Source organism: Choloepus didactylus, chromosome 2, assembly GCF_015220235.1.
Source record: "Choloepus didactylus isolate mChoDid1 chromosome 2, mChoDid1.pri, whole genome shotgun sequence".
Lineage (NCBI taxonomy): Eukaryota > Metazoa > Chordata > Mammalia > Pilosa > Megalonychidae > Choloepus > Choloepus didactylus.
This window is the reverse complement of record NC_051308.1, coordinates 68979196-69002150: the sequence shown is the minus strand read 5'-3', so window position 1 is coordinate 69002150 and position 22955 is coordinate 68979196.

Sequence of the window (22955 nt, the reverse complement as noted above, 5' to 3'; positions counted from 1 at the left end):
GCCCAAAATGTGAAATCAAGCAGACAGGGACCTTCCTGTCACTTAAAAGACAGTGTGAATGGTGGTGAGGGTAGCACAATGTTATGGATGTAATTAACATCCCTGACTTGGACACATGAAAGTGATTACAATGGGAAATTTTGTGATAGATATATATATATCCACAATAAAAAACTTTTAAATGATAATGTGAGCTTAACAAATGGCTTGACCTCTCTGCCTTGGTTGAGTTATTTATAAAAATGGGAGTAATAATAAAGCACAGTCTGAGTCCTGTGGGAATATAAAAGTATATATATGACCTGGCACCTGCCCCTCATGTTGGCAAACAGATAGGAATATATCTATCCAGAATACAGAACAGAATATTAAAATAAAATATTGAGGTACAAATCTAGCTCTAAAGGAATACTGTAAAAGAAAATATTAATTGAGGCTTCATGAAGAGATGGCATTTGAGTTTGGTCTTGAAATAAGGGTAGGGATTCCAGCAATGGAACTGAGAGAGAAAGAAAGAGGGAGGGAGGGAGAGAGCAAAAGTGAAAGTGCCTGGGGAAAATATTCCAGGCAGTTTTAGCAAAGACAAGCATGAATGCACAACTGTGTTTAGGGAATAGTGAGAAATGAAATGCAGTTAGATATACAGGGAAGGAGCCAGCAGCAAGTAGCAGAAAACAAGCTTGGAAGGTGGGTCAGGTTCAGATCACAAAAGGCTTTCAGCAACATGATAGGGGGAATCAATGCTTTCAGTATTATCAATAAGACCTTGCCTTTTTTTTTTTTAGATGGTAATGTTAATTTATTTGGGTAGACATGTGGCAACATAGCTTCCCTCTGCAAATCCAAACAAAACAAAAACTGTGCTGGATAAGTATGTGAATACCTGTTGTTCGACCCAGAGACAAATTTCATTTGGGACATCCCATTCAGATCAAAGGAACAACAAAATTGTAATTATAAATAAAATTTCCATGAAAAGTGATCCATAAGTTGAGCCAGATTTATCAGAGTTTTCCTAGGTAATAGTATTCTTAGTACTCCCTTAGTCCAAAAAGTTTAGATCTTAGTAGAATTGAAATTCTAAACCTGAGCCTATAATTTCCTTTTTTTTTTTTACATTTTTTATTGTGAAAGATAATGTATATACAGAAAAGCGGTAACATTCAAAGTATGATTTAACAAGCAGTTATAAAGCAAATTTCAAAAAATATTATGGGTTACATTTCCACCATTTCAGTTATTTCCTTATTGTGAAGTATAACATATATAGAAAGGTGATAACTTTCAAAGTATAATTTATCAAGTAGCTATAGAGCAAATTTTGAAGCATGTTATATGTTACAGTTCCACCACATCAGTTATTTCCTTCTAGATATTCTAGGACCCTAGAGACTAAAATTACTACCCCTCTCTCTCATTTGATGACTGTTTCAGTCTTCAGGGATATCTAGGCAGTGAGCAACCTAACTTATTCATATTGCAAAGGGGTGTCAACATTATAGGAAGGAGGCTGCATCTGACTAATGTCTTTGCCTTTTTAAAATCCTTCACTTCCACAAGTACCATTTTTTCTAAAATCCCCCAAACATTTGGTAGGTAGATGGGTCATTTTGTCCCCGTTTTTACAGATAAGGAAATAAAATCTCAGTGACTTCCTAAATTACCAGCCAGTGAGTACCAGAGCCAGACTAGAAACTAGACTGTTACTGTTTGTTCGACACTCTTTCTTCCATGTGCTTTCCAATAGGCATTCGAGAGAACGTGCCTTGTTATGCAGTGCTTTGAGTTCCAGAGCAAAATGTTTGACTTAATTTGTTTTTCAGCAGAGGAGTTAAATGAACAGAACGGAAATTTCAAGTCCGCAGTAGTACATAAAGATGCAAGAGAGAGAAGAGATGCTAAGACTGGAATTAGAATACTAAGAAAAGAACTAGCAAGATGAAATCCAATAAAAATCTACATAAAGCTCTACATTTTAAGCTTCAAAATATACATTCATAAGTTCAGGTTGCATAAGATTTAGTAGTTCACAAGAAATAGGTCTATAAATCTTAATTAAATACAAGACATAGAAAATAAGGTAGGTATGAGACCATGTGCTACTTATACCACCCAGGGGTATGTCCAGTTCCAGGTGTCAATCTTTAAAGAGTATACTCTTGATAAGTCAAAGGGATATAAAACAAAAACAGGATGATGGCAAAGGTCTGAAAACTTCACATAAGGTTTTCTTTAAAGAAACTGGAAATTTAACAGGAGAAAGGAGAGTGGGGAAGGAGATAGATTTCAATGGCAAATCACAGAGGAGAATGAAGACCAATTGTGCACACATAGTCTAGTCAAATGTAGGACACTTTTTCCAAAAATTAAGAGAAATCTGTACTTGTATTAGGTACTTCCCAGAATACTGAGCTTGATGCTCTAAATATACAAGCAATAGCTGAGAGTCTCTGTTAAGCATGTTGCTGCAAATCACCAGAGTGGGAAACAGGTTTGCCTAGAGAACTCTGAGGTCTCTAAAAAACTGAGTTTATTATTTTACGTTCACATGCATATAATGGTTAGTATAAAATTCAGCAAATTCAGAAGAAAAGGGGGATATAAATTATGGTGTTTAAGAAAAGAGAAATTTTTATGTAAGATAGGTCACTCAGTCCCTATGTACTTCTTTTCCAATTCATCACAGAGAACAATATGACTTTATTTCTATTCTGCAAATATGGTGACTGATGGCAGTATCTATTTAGATGGCAATTTATAAATCACCATTGTCTGTTAATTTAATTTAAAAAATAAAAGGGAATTTTCAGCTACTTTCTATTCCTCCTAGGAGTCTTCTTGTAAAAAACATTTTTGCTTTTGAAATAATTTGTCAGTATTGAATAATAAATATGCAGTAATGCAATATTAAACATTCATCATCCAAAGCTTCTGTCTCTCATAATTTACATGTGCTTTAAAGAAGAAACAGCCTTGGGAATTGAGGGTTTTTTTTTTTTTTTTTTTTTTTGAGTTTTTGTGGGAATGAAACATTTTTCTTTACTATCTGTTCAGTATTATACTGTCCTTATAAAGATATAAAATGCAAAAATTCCTGTAAACAGTAGATTTTAACTCTTAAGTCACCTGATGGTGTTACCAAAAAAACTTATAAATCATTTCCTTAATATAATTTTTTTCTAATATAATTTTTTTCTAATTGTTCTCTACATGTTTGCCTAATTTAATGCTTATGTGATTTATCCATAAGTAGCAGGAGTTACATCACTTCTTGAACTGTGAAGAACTTGACATCCTTACTTCATGGACATGATAAAATCAATCCTATTATTTATTATGCTGTTAATTAGAGCCTTTTGCTAGTTAGTACTTCTAAATTTAGAAAGCAATGTATGAAATTATACTGTAGCACCTACATTAAGCATTTAGCTACCCATAGAAATATTTTCAAATTAGATTTAAAATTTATCTTATTGTGTTCTTATTCTCTGTAAATTGCAAATCTAAGTAATATATAAATCATATCTTCAACCATATACTTCCTTCCTCAATCAATCAAAAATCCAAAACATATTTATTGAACACAGAACACATACAAATTTCTTTTCTGTGGATAAAAGACATACAAAGAAATAAAACAAGGAAAACTTTCAGTGAGTTTATGAACTGGTTGCCAAAATAAAATATCTGCAAAGACATAATTACTACTATAAGTTATCTTACAGTGACAGCTAAATTAATAATGACAATAGCAAAATTACTTTGACAAAATTATCCTATATTTTAGCACATCTTTTATCAGTGATTCCTACTTTTGGTCAAATTAACTCAAATATGCAATATATAAATTGTTGCTCTATATATTTGGCTAGTTACTTCTAGTGCATCATTTATAGGAAGTGCCTCTCAATTTATTACCAGTACCAGTTTCCATCTGATTTCATTAACAATAATGTTAAGTATCTTATACAACAGAGTAGGAGTCCTGCTGCAACATGAAAAGGAATTTTTCAGCTGGCTTTGAACAATTGTGGCCAGGTTCTTTTTTCTTAATGGCACATTCTGTACTGGTGTTATTTATATTAGGGGGAATTTCTTTTACTGCAACTCCTGAAAGATTAATTTTATTTATTTTGTTTCATTTGCCAATGACGCATAGTTTAGAAGAGTGTCAGACACAGCTGTTCTACAACAAGGATGAATCCTGTTTTAGCACAGTCCAATTGAAACAAAAGCAATTAAAATTTCTATAGCAAATCTTGATGTCTGAAAGATTTTCAAAAACCTATTTCCCTCCTCCACTAAAAAGCAAAGTAGAAATTTCTTCTAATGTGATAATTAAACACCATTGCTAGAGAAAGAAATTGATAGGTAAATGAGCATCAGTGAATAATGACCAACATAGTTAAACACTGACAGAGCTGCTGTCATTCCTCAAACTTTCCTCAACTGTTCTCATTTATTATTCGAGTTGCGTGTTTTAACTTATCCTTTTATTATCACTCACTATTAGAGATGATGAGTCTGGCTCTTTTTTTTTTTTTAACAAAACATGCTCTAATCTAAATGCTTTAATAGCTATTAACAAGCAAAGACACTAACCAAATTATCAACTCCTAAAAGTCTCAAGTTGACTTCTTGTAAAAGGTGATACTCCTTACCAATATATATATACAAGCCATTTTTAGAATATGTTCTCTCTGGTCAATAGCCTAATGTGAAAATAGGGAATACACCAGAAATTAGAGAAGGGTAAGAATATTAAAAGTCCTCAGCCTGTGGATGGATTAGCTATCTCCTGAAGACCATCCCAGAAGTAACCCACTCTACACTGGACTCAGTGAAGAGGTGAAGCACCATCATCTGGGAGTATCTCACCTTAAAAGCAATCAATCGAAAGTGACATGGTTGAAACATAGACATTGTAATAGGTTATGACACTATGAGGAAAGTGAAATTATAATAAGTATAAATCTAAAATAGTGGTCACAAAAAAGTCTCAGGAAAGTTAGCATTAAAAATGAAAATTAGTCAGTCCTGTGTTAAGATCCAAGATAATTATTTAAGTCTAATCTGGAGAAATAAAACTCTTCAGGATATCATAGCTCAATAGAAGATGCCTTTAAAATAATCAATAACCTTTAGTTATTCTCTCTTCAACAAATTTCTGAACAATATTTTTTCCTGAGTTGACAGTTCCAGAAAGAGAATATTCTGGGAAGAATCTGCTCTTATTAATTAAAAAATTTGTGATTTTGTTTAGCACAAATCAGTTAAGAGCTTCTGAGACTGAAAATCCAAATTGGGAACAAAGAGATAGCAATTTATAATGCTTGAGTCAGGCTGTTAACTCTCTTTCTGACTTACTACTCTCAGTTTTCATTTCTAAATACATGCCTATGAACCATCTAGTAAATTTATAAACACCACAAATAATTCTCACATAATTAGGATCTCTCAGAATGTGATGATATGATACCTATTTTTTAATTTTTTTTAATATTAGAGGTCTAGCTACATGAAAATGTAAAAGATTTTAAACTTCAATTTTTAAAAATATATATAAAATTATGAACTCTTAAAAGGGAACAAATATTGAGCACTTTCTATGTGTGAGTTACCAAGGGAAATAAAAAATAAACAAGACATAGTTCCTGTCCTCAAGAAGGTCACATTCTATTTGGGAAGATAAGATACATGAGCAGCAAAGCAATGCATGATGCCAAAGTGAAGAGCGAAATGTGTGTAGACTAGGGATCAGGGAACACTCTAAGAAAAAAGATGTGATTTGAGCAGGCTTTAAAGGATAGGTCTGTTTTGGATAGATGGGAAAGAGTGGAAAGATAGACAAGGAAAAATACATACCTGGGTAGGAAGGCGAGTTTGCACAAGGCATAAATAGATATTTTGGATTTAGGCAGAGAGTTTATCTAAGGTTCAATGGGAGATAAATCAAGAAAATTTAGTCAGATTTTAAACCATTGAATGCCAAGATTTCAAACTTAGCCCTTATCCATCCCTACAAGACTGTTTTGAGGATATGAAGTATATCTTATTTATTTTCATAGTTTTCTGCTAGCTTAGCCCACTGCTTCTTATAGGAAAGGTACTGACTAAATATATGTGTGTATTTATGTGTAGGTATGTGTTTGTGTGTGTGTTTGAATTGGCTTCTATTGAAAATGGAGAAATATTAAAGACTTTTGATTAATGATACATGACCTCAGAAAGCAATATCTTAAGAAGAGTTATCTAGCTAAACTAGGTGCTGGAAACGGGAGAAAGACTGATAGTAGAGACCACTTGTAAATTAAGAAAGTTAAACCTAGTTCATATTATTAGAAGTTAAATTCACATGTTTATTTTTAAAAGCAACATGACAATTAAGGTTGGCACTCACAAAGATGCTTGCATTTTTTTTTTCCATTTTCTTCATATTGTTTTCTTTTTCTTTTTTTTTAAACCTTCATTTTATTGAGATATATTCACATACCACGCAGTCATACATAACAAATCATACATTTGATTGTTCACAGTACCATTACATAGTTGTACATTCATCACCAAAATCAATCCCTGACACCTTCATTAGCACACACACAAAAATAACAAGAATAATAATTAAAGTGAAAAAGAGCAATTGAAGTAAAAAAGAACACTGGGTGCCTTTGTCTGTCTGTTTGTTTGTTTCCTTCCCCTATTTTTCTACTCATCCATCCATAAACTAGACAAAGGGGAGTGTGGTCCTTATGGCTTTCCCAATCCCATTGTCACCCCTCATAAGCTACATTTTTATACAATGGTCTTCGAGATTCATGGGTTCTGGGTTGTAGTTTGATAGTTTCAGGTATCCACCACCAGCTACCCCAATTCTCTAGAACCTAAAAGGGTTGTCTAAATTGTGCATAAGAGTGCCCACCAGAGTGACCTCTCAGCTCCTTTTGGAATCTCTCTGCCACTGAAGCTTGTTTCATTTCCTTTCACATCCCCCTTTTGGTCAAGAAGATGTTCTCCGTCCCACGATGATGCTTGCATATTAATTAACCTAACACATGCTATGTACAAAGAATTCATACTAAATAAATATAATTATGATGTTTATAATTATCAGCAGCAAAATCTAATTGCTACCGAACACTTCTACCAATTTAGAAAGTGCTAGGACATTTATGTATTTGCTGTTAATTATAAGGTTTTCCCTGGAAGAAAAAGAAGCAAAAAATGCTTTCAAGTTTTCTATGGAACGTATATTTAAATTTTAAACTATTATAGTGGCTGCATCAGAATAAGATACTGAAACTATTTCAAAAGTCTTTAATGGGAATTTAAGCTTAATCTACAATGCAAGGTACATGAAAAAAAATGAAGGGCAATATGACACTTTGGCTCCAGATATCTTGTTCATGAAAAGGAGAAAGCAGAGCAAAAAGAAGAATATTTGAACTAAAATGAGTTTTATTGTTGTTGCTTTTTAACTACCAACTGTGCAAATACAAATAAATTTCATATATAAGCTTGGCTTTAGAATAAAAGTCTCTTAGGAGGTTTATATTTTATAGTTTTGTTCTGTTCTTAGGAAGGATTCTGTGGTCCCTCATAGATATTCCCAATCATCACATCATAAGCACAACTGAGCTTCAAATAGAAACCAGATTGCACTTGGTCATCAACCAAGTAGGAGATTAAACAAGTTACACTGTGTTTCTGGGAGGACAAGAAGCTAAAAAGGCACATTTATCACCTCTGAATCACAGTGAGGTCCTGCCTGAAATAAGATTTTCCTCCCAGTACCCATTTTAGTCATTTAGTAGGTGATTGGGATTTGCCGAGAAAGGAGGGGGCTGGGAGTGTCGAAGCCATGTAATGAGTTCATACACAATATTGTATGCATAGCAATCTGCAGAATGATTTAAAGTTGAACAGAAGTCTTTCATAAGTAAATTTGACTTCAGCAATAGTAGAGCTAGCTAAATGTGCAGAAGAAGAAAGCAGTCACCTACTTAGTGGGATTTGAAAGACAAATTCAACAAATTTCCCCCTACAATACAAATCACTCCATAAAATTAAGCCTTTGCAATTTTATCAGGCCATTATTAATAAAAGCAAAGCTCTAACTTAAATAGAAACCCTTAGAAGTCATTAGACCCCTAAAATATTTGTTGATCCATTTACTGATTTGGCAAACATTTATTAAATGCCTACCCTTCTAAGTTGAGGGAGTAAAGAGAGAATGAAAAACAAAGTCCCTGCTTTCAAGGAATTTAAATAATAGTGGGACAGAGACAATAAACAAAGATATATGTCAGTGGGTGATCATACCATGAAGAAAAATAAGCAGGGTAACGGGATGACCATGGTGAGGGGAGGAGTGCAATTTTATATTGGATGACTAAGGAAGATCTCTTTGAAAAGGGGGTCTTGGAGCAGAGACCTGAAAGAGGTGAAGGAATGACCAATGCAAATTTATCTGGGGGAAGAGTGATCCAGGCAGAGTGAATAGCAAATGCTAAGCGCTGAGGCTGGAGAATGCTTAGGAGTTGGAAGAGCTTCAAGAAGATGGGGGTGGGAGTCAGAAAGAATATATAAAATCTTTCAAGCAATAGTGTAGGGATTCACTGTTCACTCCCCAAAAAAGACATGTCCAAATCTTAACCCCTCATCCTGTAAATGTGAACTTATTTGTAAATAGGATCTTTGAAGGTGTTCTTAAGTGAGGCTAAACTGGATTAGGGTGGGCTCTAATTCAACATGGGCAGGATGTGTGGACACAGAGAGAGCCAGAGACAGACAGAGAGGGCCATTCAATGGAGGCAGAGACTGAATTGTGCTGGCCACAAGCAAAGTAAGGCCAGTGGATTGCAAGCCACCGCCAAAAGCCGGGAGAGAGGCATGGAAAAAGATTCTCTCTCCCCTTTCAGAGGACTGACGACCCTGCCGACACCGCAATTCCACACTTTAGCCTCCAGAACCTTGAGATGATAAGATCTCTCTTGTTTAAGTCAACTAGTCTGTGATTCTGCTACAGCAGCCTGGGCAAGCTAAGACAGTATTTTGACTTTGACTCTAAATGGAAGCCATTGAATGTTTAGCAGAGGAATGATATGCCATTGTAAAAGGATCACTGTGGCGAGTTGTGTGGAAAATAATTGGAGGGGATGGGGTAGAAGAAGGAGGACTAGAGATAGCCATTGTAATAATCAAAGTGAGAGGTGATCTGGCTTGGAGTAAAGACAAAAAGTGGTTTTATTCATAATATATTTCCAAGTGGACCACAAGATTTGTATATGGCTTGCCTAAGGGGTAAAAGAAAAAAGAATCAAAGGTGATTACAATGCTTTGGGCTGAGCATTCAAAAGGATGGAGTTGCCAGACCTGGGATGGAGAAACTCTGCATTTGGCAGAGGGGAGGATGGAATTAAGAGTGTGGTTTTCAACATGTTACATTTGCGATGCCTATTAGACTCCTGAGTAGAAAAGAAAAGTAGCTAATTGTATATAAGGAATTCCAGGGAGAGGTAAAAACTGAAAATATAACTTGGGAATCATCAGCTTGTAGATGATATTTAAAGGTCTGGAGTTGGATGATGTCACATAGGGACTGAGTATATAGAAAAAAGATAAAAGATTTTTAACACTCAGTCCTAGAATGCTCCAAAATTTAAAGGTTGGGAACATGAGAAACAAGTAAAGGAGAATGAAAAAAGTGGTTCGCCAAGAATAACCAAGAATGGAAGTCCTGGAAACCAAGTGAAGAAAGAATTTCAAAAAGGGGACATCAATCATTATGGCTGATGGATCCAGCAAGTTGAGAAAACAAGAATTTAACTTCAGATTTGACAATGTTGAGTCACCCATCTGATAAGGAAGAGTTTATGAAGTGTTCAGGAAGTAGTAATCTGATTGGAATAGGTTAAGGAAAATTGGAGACGAAGAACCCAGAGACAGAGTATAAACAACTCTTTCAAAGAGGTCTAATTGTAAATGAAAAGAGAAATGGGATGGTGATTGGAGGGTAATTGGAGATGTGGGGGTTCAAGGGAGGGGTTCCTAAATGCACTTGTTTCAGCATGTTGGTTCTCAGTGGGTATCCAGTAAAAAAGTAGGGGGAAAAAAAGTTCAGAGGAAACAATTCCAGGAGCCATATCCTTTATTACATGGGAGGGGACGGGATGTAGTGCACATATAAAGATGATAATTGCTTTAGATAAAAGTCCTCATTGTAGTTCTTAGTCACATTAACTGATTAACAGCATCTTTGTGTGAATGTTCATAAGCATTCATTGAATACTTACAGTGTAAAAAGCACAGTTTCAATCATATACTCATGCTTTATCTCATCCTCACAGTAGTCCAATGAATTAAATTGAGGCTACATTTTATTTAATCCTTGAAAAAGTATTTAATAAGCGCCTATTATATTCCAAACATCATACTAGCTGTTGGGGAATAAAAAGTGAACAATAAAATTAACAAGTAAGAGTAGTGAAATGTTACGATGTACCAGACTTTTTTGCTAATAACTTTATAATCTCATTTACTTTTCTCACCAACCCTGGGTGGGGAAGTTGATATATTGTCAATAATTTATGGATTAAAAAATTGAAGCTTAGAGAAGTTAAATAACACCCGGAAGAACACATCAATGATTCAAACTCAGACTGTGTGATTCCACTATATTGCATGCAGGTTCCCAGCTCTCTACACTAAACTAGATCATCCATTACATCCTCATTGTGGAGATAGTAAAAAACCATGTCAACAGAATGTAAGTAATGTGCCAAATACAAGAAAACAACTTGGTGCTAAACCAGAGAATCATGGGGAAATCTTTAAATAGAGTGGTCAGGGAAAGTCACTTACTAAGGAGATGACATTTCCACTGAGCCCTAAGGGATGAGAAGATAAGATTAGGATGGACAGGAACTTCCAGGTCTAGAGGATAGTAGAAAGTACAAGGCCCTGAGGCAGGAAAGAGCTCTGTGTGCTTTAGGAACCAAAATAGAAACAGTTTGGCTGGATAATTATGGAAGAATATAAGAGTGGTATGAAATGAATTGAAGTAAGCAGGGCCTTAATTATCTAGGAACTTTGTTTTAGTTTCCTAGGCTGCTGAAAGCAGATGCCATAAAATGGGTTGGCTTTTTACAATGGGAATTTATTAGCTTACACTCTTGAGGCTGAGAAAAATGTACAAATCAAGGTATCATCACAGCAATATTTTCTTCCTCAAGACTGGCTGCCGGTGATCTTTGGGTCCTCTGCCACATGGCAAGGCACATGGCGACATCTGCTAGTCTCTCCCTTCTCTTCTGGGTTTCGTAGCTTTTGGCTCCTTGCTTCCACGGTTCTGTTTTTTTTTGTTGTTGTTGTTTTTTTTTTTCTCTCTCTCTGTATTCATCCTGCTTATAAAGGACTCCAGTAAGAGGACTAAGATCCATCCTGAATGAGGTGGATCACACCTTAACTGAAGTAACCTCCTCAAAAGAGCCTATTTACATTGGTCCACACCCACAGGAATGGATTGACTTTAAGAACATGCTTTTCTGGGGTACACATAATTTTTTGTTTGTTTGTTTGTTGTTTAATAATTCAATTTTATTGAGATATATTCACATACCATACAGTCATACAAAGCATACAATCAATAGCTCACAGTACCACCATATAGTTATGCATCCATCACCAAAATCAATTTTTGAACATTTTCATTACCACACACACAAAAGTAATATGGATAAAAATTAAAGTGAAAAAGAACAATTAAGTGGGGTACACATAGTTTTAAACCACCACAAACTTGAAGGCCCAGAACATTATGAATTGCATTCTAAGTTCAGTGAGAAGTTGATGAAAATTTTTAAGCAGGAGACAACATATCAGACATATACTAAAACATAGCTGTTCAGTAGTGTGACAGATGAATTGGAGATACTGGTGAGGAAAGTGCCATAGTGTAAGCAAGGAGACCAGTTGGAAGGCTGCTAAGCAGCCCAGAAGAGAGATAATGGTGATGAGTGGACATGGAAAGAAGTAGCAGCATCTGAGGTACATTTTGGAGATGGCGTTTATATGATTTGGCAATGGAATGCATGAGCAAAGGAGGATGACTTGGGTTTTGACTTGAGTCTCTAGGTAAATAATGAATCAATTTATCAAGATGGGGAAACTTAAGGGCTGGAGCAAGGGACAGATCTTGGAAGAATCAAGAATTGTCTTTTGGACAAATTTTTGTAGAAATGGAAAATGGAAAACAATATTGGAGTACAGAAATCATAGAATTCTGGGTTTTAGACATAAACTTGGATGACAATGGCATGAAGATGATATTTAAAGTTATGGGCATGGATGAGATCACCTAGGAAAAATATAATAAGGTGAGGAGGAAAGGGAAGGAAAGTAGAGAGAAAGGGAAATGAAAAGAAAGTAAGGTAAGGTTAAGGGTAAGGTAAGGTAAGGTAAGGTAAGGTAGAGGATCCAGGACAAGCCCTAAAGAAACTCAACCCTTAACATTAGAATGAGGAATAAGAAGCCTCCAGAAAAGACTGAGGAACTCATCCAGTGTAGTCAAAGGAAGACCAGGAAAACATGGAGGAAACCAGTAGAGGAGAGTGTGTCAAGCAAAAAGGGACTGGTCAATTATATCAAATGCTGATGAAAATTGAGAAAAATGAGAACAGAGAAACCATATATTGGATTTGGCTACATGGAAATCACTAAAACTTGACAACAGATTTTTTTAGGAAGTTGTGCTGGTTTGGATGTATTTTGCCCCCTCCCCCCCAAAACGCCATTATCTTTGATGTAATCTTGTGTGGGCAGATGTATCAGTGCTGATTAGACTGTAATTCTTTGAGTGTTTCCATGGAGATGTGATCCACCCAACTGTGGATGATGACTCTGGATAGTTTCCATGGAGGCGTGGCCCCACCCATTCATCATGGGCCTTGATTAGTTCTCTAGAGCACTATATAAGCTCAAGCAGAAAGAGTGAGCTTGCTACAGTCAAGAGGGACAGTTTGAAGAATGCACAGGAGCTGAGAGAGGAACTGCAGTTTGCAGAGACATTTTGGATACAGCCTTTGAAAGCAGACTTTTGTTCTGGAGAAGCTAAGAGAGAGGACAAACACCCCAGGAGCAACTGAGAGTGACATTTTGAGGAGCTGAAGCCTAGACAGGAACATCCTAGGAGAAAGCCATTTTGAAACCAGAACTTTGGAACAGATGCCAGCCACATGCCTTCCCAGCTAACAGAGGTTTTCCAAACACCATTGGCCATCCTCCAGTGAAGGTACCTGATTGTTGGTGCATTACCTTGGACACTTTATGGCCTTAAGACTGTAACTACATAACCAAATAAACCTCCTTTATAAAAGCCAGTCCATTTCTGATGTTTTGCCTTCTGGCAGCATTAGCAAACTAGAACAGAAGTGATAGTAGAATACAGATTAGAGGGAGATGAAGAGTACATGAGAGTTGAGGAGGTGAAGGAAGTATGTGAAATTACTTTTTTTCTAGAAACCTCATTATAAAAAGGAGCTAAGAAATGGGGAGAGATTCCAGTGTGGGCTTTTTAAATATAGGAGATATTAAAGCTTGTTAGTATGATGATAGGATGATCTAGTAGAAAGGGGTATCACTCACTGTAGATGATACTGAAAGGCTATCACTGAATGTGTGAATTCCTAGAGACAGTGAGAGAAAAGGGGATCCAGAACCAAAATGGAGCAAATAGTCATTACCATAAGAAAGGCATTCCCTTTTTATTATAAGAAGTAGAAAACAGTTGTAAATGTAGATTGGTTCCTAAGTTTGATAATGGGAAGGAAGATTAAGGAATTTACTGATAAAAACAAAGCCAAGCCTGAACCCAGTTCTATCTATCTCAAAGCATGATAACTGTTGACAAAACAACCTCCTTAAAATTGCTTTCAGCATCCAGGCAAGGTGTCTGCAAAACCTGGAGAATCACTACTTTCCAGGAGCAAAAGTGGCCATAATTCTGCCTCAGCCAAGCTAGTGACATCCTGTATATACCTCGTTCCCTGGAGCTCTGGGGACTTCATTGTACACCAGTCTCCCAACAGGGTCGCTGCTCAGACATTTTAGAAAAGAACAAACAAGAAGACAGCTTCCCTTATTCTGGAGTGGGAGAATATGCTGTCCCAGTAGGTTCTCTTTCTTTTAGTCATTTCATGTGAATAATTCAAATTCAAAATATTTGACAGTCATTCCATGTTCAGTCCTGGGCTTTAAGTTTCTTTTCAGTGATTGTTTCTCAGATCTTGAAAAACAAGGCCTGAAAACAGATCTTGGAAAACATTTCAGGCAAACATTTCTCCAAAATGACAGTTATTAGAATACTTTTGCCCCTCTCCAGCTCTTTTCCATCTCATTTTCCCCCTCATTTCTTGACTGGTCCTCATAGTCTTTACTACAATCAAGCTTTTACTTTACTAAGACTAAGCATATCTCTTCCGTCTTTTCTGATTTCTTTCCTTCTCTTTGTCACCTATGTTTTGTAATCATTCTTGAATCACAAAGTAGCTTTCTTCCCATCAAAATTCTTAGGTCAAAGTTCCTATATCCTACAACATGGCATTTGACATATACCACACTTTGTTTTACAGAATGGTCTGTATCACAGTCATAGAAAGTCTTAAATTTAAAAAATTTAAGCCAACCAATCTAATTCTCTTTGAAAATTTCATATAAATATGATATCCCCCCTCTCAAAATTTCAAGAAAGGCATTTTTGTTATTCTGATTTACACGCAACTATCAGCAATCCTGGTTTATCCTTGGCAATTATCTTTCAGCTTTCGATTTGTTCAGTCAGTTCCACCCACTCCTCATGCATCTCCTCAGTAATCCTGTCAAAAAATCAATTTGGCACTTTCTCTGCTATTAAGTGGCTTACACAGCAATTCTTTCCTTTTATGGAAGAGATACGAGGGTGGAAGTAAGTGCTCCTCTGTTGATCCCTAACATAGGCATAGCTGAATTTCTGATTCAGCTACTGTGCCATTTTAGATAATTTACAGGGACTGCTGTACTTTGTCAAACCTCATTAAAATGGAAATGTTCATTATAATTCAAGAGCACTTGTTGAGTTTTACATTTGTATATTCACCAGAAACATTTGCTTTTAAGCTATGCTTAGCCTAAATGTGTAACCACTAGAATGATTATAGTAAATGCCATTGAAGGAGAGTCTCTGCATATGCCCAGGGCTGGACCAGACACAAAGAGATGCAGAAATAAACATAAAGATTTTGGAGGTGTAGGGAATTCAGGGCCTTAGATATTAAAGTGGTTTAATCTGGGATAGGCCTGCCATGAATTTAGTCCATCTGGGTGATGGGAATGGGTAAAAATATTATCAATATTTGGAACTTATGATCCAAATTTGTAATTAGGGATTGCGCTCTGAAAAAAAAATTAACTTTGAAATTAACGCTTAAAGATGGAAGTTCTTACTAAAGGTAGCAGCCTCATCTCTAAAGTTAATAACTTGTAAATAGGAGACTGAAGATTTTCCTTCAATCAAGTAAACAGGATATAGCTCTAGTTGGGATCTCTGAGTATTTAAAATCATGACATTGGTAACTGTATTTATGTATCTAAAAAGGAGAACTGGAAGAAAAGGGAAGATATAGACACTAGGTCTTGTGCATCCTGCCACACTTGTGACTCCAGAGGTTCACCCAAAGGACTTAAAATAATATAGATAGATGATAGACAAACAGGCAGACAGATAGATAGAATTCCAGCCTGACAGAAAAGCTATGGGAACAGTACAAAAAATTCCCTGTTATTTAGTATTTTACATTGCTTTTACATTGCTTTACTGTGTTGTATGTGTGTGAGTAATTTTTTTCTGAACTGTTAGAGAGTAAGGTATAGGCCTGATGCCCCTTTACTCCTAAATACTTCAATGTGTATTTATTATATAGCCATGGTACAATTATCAAAATCAGGAAATTAACATTTGTTCAATGCTATCATCTCTTCTGCAAATCTAATTCAGATTTCACCACTTGTCCTAGTAATATCAGATCATTTACTGATTCACTTGTCGTATCTCTTTAGCCTCTTTTAATCTGGAACTGTTCTATTTTTCTTTGCCTTTCATGAAGTGACATTTGAATAGTGAACATCAGTTATTTTATAGGATGACAAGTTTGAGTTTGTCTAATGTTTCTTTATGATTAGACTAAGTTTTTGAATTTTTGGCAGGAATATCATAGAAGAGATGTTATCTTCTTAGAGCACCGTATCGGGAAGCATTAATATCAAATTGCCCAATTACTGGTGATGTTAACTTTAACCACTTGGTTAAAGTGATGTTTGTGAAGTTTTTCCACCATAAGGTTATTATTTTTCCCTTTGAAATTAGCAAGTATTTTATTGGGTGCTATTTTGATACTATGTAAATATCCTGTTACTACTTAAACTTTCACCAATTAATTATGATTAAGGTTGCCAAATGGTGGTTTTCAGATGCATCATTCTTTCATCATTTGTTAGTTGGCTTTCTACTATAAGAAATACCTTTTCCTCCTCTCCTATAATTTTGTTTATTTATATAACCATATCAATTCGTGGATTCTTACTATACAATGGATTATAATATTTTTCTGTTATCATTATTTTATATACAAATTGAAACAGACTTGGCCATACCCAGTGATTTTGTTGAAATCCAGATTTCTGGCTTCTATTGAAAAATTAGTGCTGTAGCAAATTTGGAGCAATAATCTACTGAATCTGAATAGTCAAGCAACCTCTAGGCAGACGTGCCTTCTCCTGTTTTCAGAGCCTCTCCTGGAACCTCACCTCAGTCTTACCTGTTTATATTACTTAACCTGGCATTTATGTTTGTGACTTTGTTTAGGTCTTTCAACTGGCATAAATTATTTTTATTTTTATTTTATCCTCACCAAATGAACTCGCTGATTATGATTCCCATTTAGATTGACTTCAGGGAGAGCATGAGCTGACCTTATAGATTTTTAGTTTCCCCATTCCCATAATGGTGATTTTTTACAGTAAATTATTGAACTGATGCTCTGGCATCTATCTCAGTCTTGATTGGATTTTAGTTGTTGCTGCTCAGTCTCTCAGGGCCTGCTCAGACCTGGGCACTGACTGGAGTGCATCTTTAGCCTTCAAGGTAGAAGACACACTTCACAGCACCCAGTCAAGGCACCACCTGGTGAAGCCCTTTTCCAGGCCAGTCAGACGTGCCTTAGACCCACTGGCACCACTCATATCCCCAAATATGAATAGAGACTAAACAGTGAATACAGGCCAAGGGTTGTTTGAGGAGAGAGGACGTTTTTGGAGGCCCAACACAGTAGAACTGATGATACGAATGGAAGTCGGTGACTTATTACACAAGCAAGCAACCAGGGAAAGTCTGGGGAGAAAAAAACAAGGAGTAGGGAAGAGAACCATGGAAGAGATATTAGACGCAGTGAAGTAATTAGAAGGCCCTGAGTGAGGAGTGAAAGAAAAACTAAGGAAAGGGTAAGATAAATGCCAAATCAACCAAGCCAGTCAAACTGTTCAGGCTTCTTCTGGTGATATAAAATGTACCTCAATGGCTTACAGTTCAATGTTGTCTTTTTTAACAGTTTAGCTTAAGATAAAGAGGCCCTGGACTAGAATTTAATGGATGTCTCCAGCTGGAAGTGAATATAAAATGTTATTTACATGACATAAAATGTTGTTTACACAAGTCTAGTGTCCATTTAGTAGTTAATTTATTCAGCCCAATTGTCTTTTTAAAAAGTTTAAACTGTTCTACAATTTAATACATATATCATGTCAAATAAACATGATTTTTAAAAATCATGGATTATGTTGGAGACCTTTTGAGCTTTATAATCAAGTAGTCTTGCATTGCTAAAGAGATGAAAGAGAGATTATAAATTTATGGACCTTTTGAACCAGGACATTAGAATTGATTCCTATACTTTGATTTTAAGATAATATTGTTAATATGGAATTTGTAACATCTATGAAATACTACTGATTCATAGATTTCCTTAAATTTTATAGAATTATGATTGTTCCAGAAGTCAAAGTTATTATTTGTGGGATAGAGTAGAGACAACAAAAAAGAGAAAACAGAAAGCCCAAGTGAAGAAAACAGAATAGAATAACTTTATTTTTTGTTTTTAGAAATGACAAGGATGTCAAGGATATATATTCAATAATAACCTAAATAGGATAGATTAAATTGACTGTAGACAGAAGCAATAATGATCTTGCAGGGAATAAGTTGTGAAAGAAGGATAAAGATTGGAGGAGAAGCTAGGAAGATACTGTGAGAATGCAAGTATTTAAGAATTGAGAGAAGAGTGTTCCTTTCACCAGTTCTCAGACTTGGCAGCACACTGGAATCACTTAGGACGGTAAAAAACAAACAAACAAAAAAATGCCATGGCTGGGTTCCACCACCAAAGATTCTAATCCAATAGATCTGGGGTGTGACCTGGGTCTCTAGTCTTTTAAAATCTCTTTAAAACTTACTCACAAGAATCTAAAGGTTTGAGGGAATTTCAGGCAAAACACCAGGTTTGGTTAATTTATAAAGTGAAACAGCTGGACAAGAAGATTATTAGGGAAAACCAATTTTATTAAATATCAAAAATAGGTCTGAGCACTGAGAAATTTTTTGTTTTAAGTTGTAGCTTTTCCCCTGAACTATTTTCCATTTTCCTAGTGTAGGCCTTAGAAAAAAATCACCATTAGGTTATTATTTTTTAGTGTAGTAATTTTTTTCTGAATAGTTGGTCAATAGAGAGAATGAACCAGAATACAATCATTTATTAAGAGTTCAAGTGACCTTCATATATTTATAAGCCACTCAAACTTGTTCAATATTACCGTGAATATTGAGCGACAAAATAACAAAGAAATTTTTATATGTTGAATTATATAATATCATAATTCCCTGGAGCCTGAGCTAAATGTGTTTAAACCTCTAAATAATATAAACCAATGTTGGCAAAGAGTATGCATACATATAATTTTATTAAAAAATGAATGAATAAAACAAAAAAATTTTCTAATGAATTTTAGGAAAAAATTACAGCAGTCTATCAAACATATGTTCCAAGTGGCTAGTATAATTCCAAATGATCCTACAAATGATACAAACTTTACTTAAACTAGAGTTATGATTAGAGAAAGATTTAAGCAAAGTATTCCTTTAGTTGTTTTCTATTAATGTTAGTTACATAATTTAAATTTTATTTTATCACATGCTTTAAGCAGTTAAAACTGAAACACACTTCTGATATTCTAATAGACTCAATAAAAAACAAAAGAAACAAAAAAAAACTTACCTGTTGAGCTCTTACTGAGCTGCAGAAACAGGAGTCAAAAACTGATACTAATCATCCATTAGGCAATTCAGACCCACGTCTCAAGATGTGCTCCTTGCTAGAAGTGAGGAAGTGACACTTGTTTTTGTAGGCATAAAGGACAGAAGAAGACTGGTTAGTATAATAAAATGTGATTGATGAAGCACTTTTCTCTTTAGAATGTACTCTGAGTTCTACAATCAGCAGTCATTAATACCTCATTAATACCACCTGTCAACTGTGGAAAGTAATGATTGTACCAACAACATGCTAATGGAAGTTATTTTCTCGTTTTTACTTTTACTCATTAATCACATAATTTTGAAGGTCTACTTGTATAAGGAGAAATATTAGATAGAAAGTTACCCTATCAGGCAGCACCATGATCTATTTAGCTGAGGAAATCAGAAACAGGAATTGGTGTTATTGGTGCAGTCTGGCGTTTAGGACTAAGTATGAGATATTAAAGGGAAATTATGTCAAAGGAATCACACCATATAGACTAGGCTAAAATCCAGCAAGAATAGAGCTTAGTTCATTATAAAATACATCAGAAAGCCAGTGATGATTCAAAGTGCTTTGAAATTTTTCATCCAGTAATTCCTCCAAGAATTTCCTACTTTGCCCCATAGCTCAAGTTTGGTGTTTGAATTCTCATTATCACAGCTAAGCTACTTAATCAAAAGGGGTTCAAAGGTCAAATCTCCTCATTCACAGAGCACACAATTCTAGCCTTTCTAGATTTTAGATTCTACCGAGCTTTTTGACAGTTTTCCTGTAATAATCCTAGACTAGACAAGGACAGAGGACCTGGGTGTTCCCCTTCCTCCAACTCCCCTTCACCCCTCATCTTTCCCTTTCCCTTGCAGTCTGCAGAAATGCAGGGCAAGAGAGAAGGTGGATTCACCAGCCATTCCTTGAAAACATTTATGAGCTCTTACCAGCTCTGCACTCATCCTCTCCATGTTTCTCTTTCTCCTAGGCAAAAAAAAAAGAAAAATACTATCATCTGTCCTCCCAGGGTGCTATGGGGATAAAATAAGTTAAAGAAGATAAAGCACTTTAAAAAGTATTCAATAAATAGTAGTTGTGATGAATTATTTTAACTATTTTAATCTCTGTTAATTGGTATAAAGATGTTGGTGGAGTGGGGAAGGGAAGGATGAGACCATCCAAAACACCAAAGAATTCACCCCCACTCAGCGTAGGGCCCATGGCTCTTATTTTCTCATATCCTCAGCAAAAGTTCATCATATAACCATTGGACTCGTTAATTTGGAAACTACTAGTTTAAAGAAAAAAATAGCTCAAGAAGGAACCATGAAACTAAGGCCCCTGTTATAGATCTGACTCTGATATATGGGTTAGTTCTTTAACTCCATTTGTCTTAATTTATCTGCTAATTGGAATTAACAATGTTTGCTTCTGCTTATACAAGTGGACAGTCATGAGGACAAGCATATTTGCAGTAATAGAAATGGAAACTGAGACATTCAAATTATAATATGCTTTAATTCTTTCTATAAAGATATTCTAAAGTAAAATAAGTATAATAAGACCCACCTTTCATAGGTTTGCTTTGGAAATTAGAAAGAATGCATGTAGACCTTTGCACAATGACTAAGAAAACAGGAGACCACAAAATTATACCCATGGTTTTTATCATTATTATTACCAAGGGACTTAAAAGTAATTTCTACCTCCTTTAAAAGAATACGACAGAACAGCTGTACAAACAATGTGCAACTTCTTTGAAAGTAATAGAAAACATTGGCATCTCAACTTTCAGGAGTCCATTGTGTTCTTGTTTGCTAAGTGAGAACACGGTGTACAATGGAAATGAGTCAGTTCTGTCCAACCTTCCTTAGGACGTTATAAATTTGGCATAATATTAATGAGCAGAAGTCATTGCTCTTCAAGGCTCACACCAGTGTTTCATCAGAATTGCATTACAAAATAAACAGAAAATCTATTTTTATCACCACACCTGTACAGTCATCAATGGTATAGAATTCAGTCCACCACTAAGAAACTCCCAAAGCAAATAATATGATTATCTCTTTACAGGCTTATCATTTTGTCAGTCTAAACATGTTAACACATATTTACATGATCTTTGTGAAATTTCTCTAGATTTGTTTTTTGTATCTATGAAGTATTTTACACTTTTCTACATGTTTTTATCAGTTAGCTTACTTGATCCTCCCACCACCTCTGTGAGAGATTTAAGTAGGTACCTAATTATTATCTCTACTTTAAAGATCAAAACACTGAGATGCCATGCAGTTAAGTAACTTCCTCAAGGTCAGTGATTAAGACAGAGCTATAATCCAAGTTTCTGGGTCCAGCTTATTTTCTCTGCATTTTGCTGTTTTCACCTATCTCCAACACTCCAGGAAAATAAAATGCCTCTAAACGATCCACCATTCTAAAAAAAATGACCACAAACTTGACATTGTCAGATATAATATAGATTAATGCTAGGGAGTTGATCTAATTTTGCTGTTAATAATTGATAGCATGAAAATAACTTGACATCTCAGAACAGAAACTTCCATAAACTCTAAAGATAAGGCCTTATCTTTCAGAGAACCAAGCCCCACTTAAGTGAGAGGGCATCAGGAAGAGCTGCTTGCCAGATGGGAAGTCTGGAAACCTGCATTCCAGGTTAATTCTGTCTACTTGCCTTTGTGTCTTTCAATAAATTCCTCATCTCTCTGAGGTGCCAGTTTTGTCAAATATATAATAAGGGAGTTGAACTAGATAATATAGCAGACAGAATGTTGAAATTATCAATCTGCAAGTCAGCAGTTGACTCAGTGGAGGCGTTCACCTCTTTAGTAATGTTTTGCTAGTATAAACACCGATAAGCATAAAGATTAAAGAACTAAAACTAATAAAGTTTGCAGTATTCTTCTATACAATAAAATACATAAACTACTCTTATGAATAAGCTGCAATAAAGTATGTGGCTGCACCAACAAACATCTCAAAGCCTTATTAAAGTCAGGCTTAAGACTATGACATTTATTTATGAGGCTAATTGACATATTCTTGTCACAACAATTTTCTATTTTTAAAAGTAAATAGGTTTTACCTTTGATACTCACATTCATCCTGTGTGGCCTAGGCAGTGAAGAGAAGCAGTCTCGCCACGATCAGCCCAGGCAACAAAGAGATCTTAGCTGTATAGAAAAAGCCAGTCAATCTGAGCAGCTACTTCAGGAAGGGCTCTCTAAGGCAGAGGGGGAACTGCCTCCTTCTTTCCACATATGGTCTTCAAGATGGATTTTTTAAATAATTGCTCTTCCCCCTTCTGAAAATGCTTTTCTGAAATCTATTTAACCTGGTTTTAACTGACCCACATACCATAGATGGTATTATTATTATTATTATTATTGCCATTTGAAGTAATCAAAAATTCTTTAAGAAAAATTTTAACTTTCAGCTTTTTAAAACCTTATAAATATGTGACAGTTTATCTTCAATTCTAATGAACATCCCTTTTGACCCTTTACTCATCTTGAGAGAGATTAATTATACTTCAAAGAAGACCACTGATAGATACTTGAAACAATCAAA